Raw genomic sequence first — 8992 nt, forward strand, 5'->3', positions numbered from 1 at the left:
ACTACTCTTTATAGTTAAGTCATGAGACAGCACAAATGTTATGTTTGGATGAATTTGTAAAGATAGTCCTGAGGAAACCAAATTATCACTCTTTGCTGATGATATGATGGTATACTTAGAGAACCCCAGAGATTCTACTAAAAAATTATTGGAAATAATCCACAACTTTAGCAAAGTTGCAGGATACAAAATAAACCCACATAAATTATTAACATTCTTATATATCACTAACAAAATCCAACAGTCAGAGTTACAAAGAGAAATTCCATTTAAAGTAACTACTGATAGTATAAAATACTTAGGAATATATCTGCCAAGGGAAAATCAGAAACTTTATGAGCAAAACTACAAACCACTTTTCACAGAAATTAAATCTGATCTAACCAAATGGAAAAATATTAAATGCTCTTGGATAGGGCAAGCAAATATAATAAAGATGACAATACTACCTAAACTAATGTATTTGTTTAACACTATACCAATCAGACTCCCAAAAAACTATTTTAATGACCTAGAAAAAATAACAACAAAATTCATATGGAAAAACAAAAAGTCAAGAATTTCAAGGGGATTAATGAAAAAAAAAAATCAAATGAAGGTGGCTTAGCTGCACCAGATCTAAAATTATATTATAGAGCAGCAGTTGCCAAAACCATTTGGTATTGGCTAATGAATAGATTAGTTGATCAGTGAAATAGATTAGGTTCAAAGGACAAAACAGTCAACAACTATAGCAACCTAGTGTTTGACAAACCCAAAGACCCCAGCTTTTGGGATAAGAACTTACTGTTTGGCAAAAATTGCTGGGAAAATTGGAAAGTAATATGGCAGAAACTAGGCATTGATCCATACCTAACACCGTACACCAAGATAAGGTCAAAATGTGTTCATTACTTAAGCATAAAGAATGAGATTATAAATAAATTAGAGGAACACAGGATAGTTTGCCTCTCAGATCTGTGGAAGAGGAAGGAATTTATGACCAAAGAAGAACTAGAGATCATTACTGATCACAAAATAGAAAATTTTGATTATATCAAATTGAAAAGTTTTTGTACAAACAAAACTAATGCAGACAAGATTAGAAGGGAAGCAATAACCTGGAAAATATTTTTACAGTCAAAGGTTCTGATAAAGGCCTCATTTCCAAAATATATAGAGAATTGACTCTAATTTATAAGAAATCAAGCCATTCGCCATTTGATAAATGGTCAAAGAATATGAACAGACAATTCTCAGATGAAGAAATTGAAACTATTTCTAGACATATGAAAAGATGCTCCAAGTCATTATTAATCAGAGAAATGCAAATTAAGACAACTCTGAGATACCACTACACACCTGTCAGACTGGCTAGAATGACAGGGAAAGATAATGCGGAATGTTGGAGGGGATGTGGGAAAACAGGGACACTGATGCATTGTTGGTGGAATTGTGAATACATCCAACCATTCTGGAGAGCAATTTGGAACTATGTTCAAAAAGTTATCAAACTGTGCATACCCTTTGATCCAGCAGTGTTACTACTAGGCTTATATCCCAGAGATCATGAAAAAGGGAAAGGGACCTGTATGTGCATGAATGTTTGTGGCAGCCCTCTTTGTAGTGGCCAGAAACTGGAAATTGAATGGATGCCCATCAATTGGAGAATGGCTGAATAAATAGTGGTATATGAATATTATGGAATATTATTGTTCTGTAAGAAATGACCAACAGGATGATTTCAGAAAGGCCTGGAGAGACTTACACGAACTGATGCTGAGTGAAACGAAGAGGGCCAAGAGATCATTATATACTTCAACAACAATACTATATGATGACCAATTCTGATGGACTTGGCCATCCTCAGCAATAAGATTAACCAAATCATTTCCAATGGAGTAGTAATGAACTGAACCAGCTACGCCCAGTGAAAGAATTCTGGGAGATGACTAAAAACCATTACATTAAATTCCCAATCCCTATATTTTTGCCCATCTGCATTTTTGATTTCCTTCGCAGGCTAATTGTACAATATTTCAGAGTCTGATTCTTTTTGTACAGCAAAATAATGGTTTGGTCATGTATACTAATTGTGTATCTAATTTATATTTTAATATATTTAACATCTACTGGTCATCCTACCATCTGGGGGAGGGGGTGGGAGGATGGAGGGGAAAAATTGGAACAAGAGGTTTTACAATTTTCAATGCTGTAAAGTTACATATATATATGTATATATATATATATATAAAACCTGTAAATAAAAGGTTATTTAAAAAATTTAAAAAAAAGACAGTCCTTTAAGAGGAATCTTAGAAGCCTTTTCTTCAAAAACCTATTGTCAATTATGTAATAGCTGGGTTATCTTTAATGCAGACCCATGTATAAAATTTGGAGCCATGGCCAATAAAATTTGCCACTCTGGGATGGTTTCACAACATACATTAATTTGTGCATTGGTAGAAAAGGTATATATCTTGTTAGGTTTTATCTCAGATAATTGTACTACTCGCTTAACGGCCTTTAATAAAATTCTAACCACAAGCACTGGGTAAGGAATAAGGCTTTGTTCTGATTGTGCTGGGAGGTTCACCCACTCTATCACACTGTCTCCTTGATAAAGGACTGCTGTGGGTGCCTGTTTTGTAGCAAAAACAGATATTTCCAAGGGTTTTTGAGTAACTCTTTCAACCACATTGGATAAACCCAGTTCAACTTCTCTCAAAGCCTCTTGAGTTTCTTTTGTAAGCTGGCATTGTTTTAAAGCATTGTTTCCCCTTAAAATATCATATAATGGTTGGAATTGATAGGTAGTTAAGCCTATTTCAGGACACATTCATTGGATATCTCCTATCAATTTCTGAAAGTCATTTAAGGTGTTCCACTTCTTTGTTTTTGAAGAAAGCTTTTGTACTTTAAACACTTTAGGATATATACTTCATATCCTAAATATTGAAAAGGAATGTGCATTTGAATTTTTTCTGGCACTATATATAATTTGTAGTTCCTTAGTGTTTCTATGGTCTTTTATAGACATGCTTCTAACATTTGCTCCTCATGTGTACACCCAAAGATATCATCCATGTAAGGTAACAACATAACTTTTGGAACTGTTTTTCTTACTGGAGTAAGAGCAGCAGCCACATACATTTGACACATAGCAGGGTTATTTTTCATTTCCTGTGGCAAAATTGTCCATTAATATCTTTTATAAGGCTCAGCTAAATTAACACTGGGTACTAAAAAGGCAAGTCTTTTCATATCCTCCTTATCCAAAGGGATAGAATAGAAATAATCCTTAATGTTTATAACCCAAAGAGGCCATTTTCTAAGCAACTGAGTAGAAGTTGGAAATCCAGGCTGAAGAGTTCCCATAGTTTTCATCTGTTTACTTTTCTTAAATCAGTCAACATCCTCCATTTTCAAGATTTCTTTCTTTCTTTCTTTCTTTCTTTCTTTCTTTCTTTCTTTCTTTCTTTCTTTCTTTCTTTCTTTCTCTCTCTCTCTCTCTCTCTCTTTCTCTCTCTTTCTTTCTTTTTCTTTCTTTCCTTTCTTTCAACAAATACAGGGGAATTCCAAGGACTTAGAGAAGATTATAAGTGTCCTTGGTCAAGTTGCTCCTGTAGTATATCTAATAAGGCCTGAATTTTTTCACTTTCTAAGGGCCACTATTCTAACCACACCAGCGTATCAGTTTTCCATTGAATGGGAACAGGTGAGAATGTTGGCAAACCTTCAACAGCAGCCCTGCCTAAAAAGCAGAAGTTCTTAATTGTAATCCTAATTGTTGTAAGATGTCTCTTCCCCATAGATTGATGGGTTTTTTTCAACTATGAAAGGAATAAAACTCCTGTTTCACCTTCAAATATCCCTCTCAAAGAGGTAGCACTAATTTCAGTTGCTATTGATCCTCCTATGCCAGACATATAGGTGTCTACCTTAATCTTTAGCCAATGACTGGGCCAATTGGAACCTCTAAAGACTGTATGATCTGAATTTGTGTCTACCAACTCTTTCAATGATATGCCATTTACAAAGATAGTGAGCATAGGACATCAGTTGTAATAGTCACAGTCCATAACATTCTTGGATTCTGTTGCTGGGAGTCAAAATCTGGATAAATATCACCAAATTGCCTATTAGGAGTATGTATCAATAAACCTGATGCTACCACTTCTCCTGGGTGAAAAGTCACACATTGTATTACCTGTATTAGTGACTGGGATATTAGCTACACTGACTATTGTAATAATTTCCTAATTAGACTCTTTTGCTGTAGTATCTCTTCTATTTAACCTACCATTCATATGACTGCCAAAGCAATCTTATAAGATAGATCTGAGTATGTCACTCCCCTACTCCAAATTCTCAAGGTTCCCTAAGGACTTTAAAAGAAAATACAAATCAACAACCTGGCATTATCCTTTCTATTTTTTTGTTTTTTTTTTCTGTGATAGTCCAACAGACCAAGTGAATATTCATTGTACATGACATTCCATCTATGATATTATCTTTGTACAAATAGTCCCCATATCTGTAATGCATTTCCTTTTCACCTCAACATGAATATTCTAAATCCTACATGTGGCCTTTCTTTCTCTTCCATTTATTAGTTTTGCATACCTATTGAAATTTCTTGGTGTGTACAATATTTTCTACTTATTATTATGTAAATGTTGTATCTTCAAACAGAATGAGTGTTCTTTTAGAGCAGAGAATGATCAACTTTTGTTTTAATCTTCCCTGAACTTTGTGCGTTAAGATGTCTGTTTATACTGCTAAATATCCACAAGTCTCTCATAAGTTTGTTGAATTCGATTGATTTGAGGTTAAATGTTGGATATTTTGGTGGTAGAGAATTGTTCAAGACTGCTGAGAGTTCTATATAATCTGTGGTTTATTTTACTCTCATTATTTTTCTGTCTTCTATTCATTATTTATTTTTAGTGTCTCCCTAATATTCATGGACTGATAACTTAAATAAACTCTCCATCCTATCGAATGTTAAGTAAAGAATGTGCATTTTGTAGGCATTTGAGTTTAGTTGTGAGACTTTGCATATGGATATTTCTGGAATACTAGTGGATCAGATTAGGGAAATCTTGATGTATCTGGGACTTGACTGAATCAGTTCAATGCCATATTTCAAACACAAACTTGCAGAGACTTTTGCCATTGGTAGAGGATTGTTTTTGCTTCTCATATCTCACAGCATGTTCTTCAAGACGATGGCAAACACTTCTGATTAGTGAGATGTATCACTTGATAACCATTTTCAGAGGATAGTTGAATAAAATTATCTCTGCATTTTCATTTATTTGAAAATATTATGTGATCTTAATACATTTGAAAAATGTGTAACTTTTTAGAAAATAGCGTTTATTTCTAGGTTGCATTTCCTTTAACCATGATTTTCTTTGTTGACAAGTAACAAAATAAAAGGATTTCAGAGTTTTAAGGGACCCAGAATCCTTCAAGTACAACTTCTATTTGGAATCCATTTTCATCTTCCATGACCTCTTGACTGACACATAGTTATTCAGATTTTGCTTGAAGGCCTCTAATGAGAGATCCACTACCTTCTGTGGCATTTCAATCCATATATATATATATATATATATATATATATATATATATATATATGTGTATATATATATATATATATACATTTTTCTGATAGTTCTAATTACTAGAAAGTTTATTCCAACATAAAACTCATAAATGTTTCTTTTCAGTGTCCATCTATTATACTTGATTCTGCCCTCTGAGGACAAGTTGAGCAAATCAATTTAAGGATGAAACTATGCTGTTTCTTGTGTGCTATATTCAGTCAACTTTGTAACTATGAAGGGAAGTTTTACTGAATTTATCATGAAGAAAAAAACCTGTCTCCTCTTGGGCGTCACAGATAGGTCATTGCTGCTAGAGGGATAAATTGAGGTTGATGGATCAATTGTGCTCAGGAATTCTGAACTTCAGGAGGGCTTAAGTCAATTAAATATCATCCTTAAGACTAGAAACAATTTATTGAACCCCTAATACATGATCTGCTCATCTTTTTGGTTGTTGTTTATCTATTTCCCTGAAGACAGTTTCTTTTCTTCAGTTCTTCAAATAATAGGGAAGGATAAGAGATACAATACAAATGTCAGAAGGGAAAGAGGAAGGTCCTTGTAGTAAACATATGGAAAGACATAGGTAAAAGACTTAACCAGACCAAAAATGGAGCAGAGCAAAGCTTCTGTGCCCAATAGCAAAATCATTAAGGCCACGAATGGCCACAGAGTTCCAGTCTTGGCCAGATAGATAGATCCATAAGAAAGAAAAACAGGAAGGAAGGAAGGAAGGAAGGAAGGAAGGAAGGAAGGAAGGAAGGAAGGAAGGAAGGAAGAAAGGAAGGGAAGGAAGGAAGGAAGGAAGGAAGGAAGGAAGGAAAGAAGGAAGGAAGGGAAAGAAGGAAGAAAGGAAGGAGGGAGGGAGGGAAGGAGGAAAGAAGGGAAACAAGGAAGGGAGGAAGAAAGGAAAGAAGGAAGGAAGGAAAGAAGGAAGAAAGGAAGGAGGGAGGGAGAGAAGGAGAAAAGAAGGGAAACAAGGAAGGGAGGAAGAAAGGAAAGAAGGAAGGAGGGAAGGAGGAAAGGAGGGAAACAAGGAAGGAAGGAAGGAAGGAAGGAAGGAAGAAAGAAAGAAAGAAAGAAAGAAAGAAAAAGAAAGAAAGAAAGAAAGACTCATTCGAGAAGAAAGATGGAAGGAAGGAAGGAGGGAAGAAATGAAGGAAGGAAAGAAAGGGAAAGAAAGATAAAAGAAAAAAAGGAGAAAGAGAAAAAGACACAAAAAAAGAAAAAAGAAAGAAAAGAAAAAAGAAAGATGAAAGTAGAGGAAAGAAGGAAAGAAAAGAATAGAAGGAAGTAAGAAAGTAAAAAAGGGGGGAAATAAAAGAAGAAAAAATATAAACCTGGTTATTCTTTTTTCACAAATTCAAAATGCATACCCTCAATCTGTGCATGCATTTTTCATTAAAAAATGACAAGTAAATAACATATTTTTATGATAAAACAGAGTGATGATTTTAAGTGCTACATATGACAATCCCACTGTCAAACATGAGGATTCATTGCAATAGAAGGTTGCAAATCTATTCCATTTAGTATCTATTTATTGTTCTTCTGTTCCAACTTTAAAAGCTCTTGTAATTAGCCAGCTTTGTTTGATCTACCAAATTTTCTATAGACTCATTCTCTCCTCCAATGTGTTCTGATTTTTTTGGAAGTTATGCTATTTTCAATTTTCTACTATATTTCTCATTAATGTTTCATAAAACATGCTCATATGAATTTTGAATTTTAGATGTTCTCTCCAGTTATGCATATCATAACTTATCTGTGCTTGTTCACCATCCAAGATTTTTGCCCATGTCTTCCCATATACATTTCCCATTTATACTTACAAGGATCTTCTTCTTTCCCTTCTGAAATCTCAAAGGAACATTTCTGCTATACCTTTTATTCTTTCCTATTATTTGAAGAACTGGAATAAAGAAAATGTCTTTAGAGAAATAGTTAAATAAATAAATAGATTTTTAATAAACTAATGAATGAATAAATAAATAAAAATAGATTCATTGATGGTTTACCCTTTTCATTTTTGATACTGGTAATTTGTTTTGCTTTTCTCCCCCTTATTCTAATCAAATTAACTAAAGGTTTATCTATTTTATTAGTTTTTTTTCATAAAATAAACTCTTAGTTTTATTAATTAGTTCAATAATTTTCTGTTTCAATTTTATTAATCTCTCATTTCAGTTTCAGAATTTCTAATTTGGTATTTCACTGGGGTTTTTTAATTTGTTCTTTTACTAATTTTTTTAGTTACATGCCCAATTCATTGATCTCTTCTTTCTGTATTTTATTCATATAACTATTTAGATATATAAAATTTTCCTTGAGAACTGCTTTGGCTACATCCCATAGGTTTTTGTATGCTGTATCATTATTGCAATTCTCTTGGATGAAATCATGGATAGTTTCTGTGATTTGTTGTTTGACCTACTCATTCTTTAGAATTAAATTAGTTAATTTCCAATTGGTTTTTAGTCTCTTCCTGGCCCTTTATTCAATATAATTTTTTATTGTGTTATGATCAGAAAAGGAAGCTTCTACTACCTGTCCTTCTGAATTTGATTATAAGTTTTTATAACCTAATACATGGTCAATTTTTATATAGGTACCATGTTCTGCTGAGAAAAAGGTATATTCCTTTCTATTCTGATTCAGTTTTCTCCAGAGATCCATCATAATTAGGTTTTCTAGGATTCTATTAACCTTTTTAGTTTCTTTCTTGTTTATTTTGTACTTAGCTTTTTCTAATTCTGACAGGGTAAGGTTGAGGTCTCCCTCTAATATAGTTTTGCTTTCTGTTTCTTGGTGTAACTGGATTAATACCTTCTCTAAGAATTTAGATTCTTTACTACTTGGTGCATATACATTTAGTATTATTATTACTACATTAGTTATGGCACCCTTTAACAAGATGTAGTTTCCTTCCTTATCTCTTTTAATAGCTCTATTTTAACTTTTGCTTTGCTTGAGATCACAATTGCTAATTCTTTTTTTTTTGCTTCAATTGAAACATAATAAATTCTGCTCTAACTTTTTATACTTTCTCTCTATATATACATATATATGTTTCAAGTGTGTTTCTTATAAACAACATTATGTAAAAAAATTTTGTTTTTTAATCTACTCTGTTATTCACTTCCATTTTATGGGAGAGTTCATCCCCTTCACATTCACAATTATGATCACTAGTTTTGTATTTCTCATAATTTTATTTTCTCCCTGGTTTATAATTGTTTATTCTTTCTACCCTGCCTTCCTTAATAGTGTTTTGTTTCTAATCCATCCCACCTTCTACCTGCCCTTCTATCACCGCTCCTCCTTCCTCTTACTCCTTTCTCAGTGTTTCTGCTCTCCCTTCTATCTATCCCCTCCTTTTGCTTTCTCCTTTCTTCTCT

Source organism: Sarcophilus harrisii, chromosome 3 (assembly GCF_902635505.1).
Source record: "Sarcophilus harrisii chromosome 3, mSarHar1.11, whole genome shotgun sequence".
In the NCBI taxonomy this organism is placed as follows: Eukaryota; Metazoa; Chordata; class Mammalia; order Dasyuromorphia; family Dasyuridae; genus Sarcophilus; species Sarcophilus harrisii.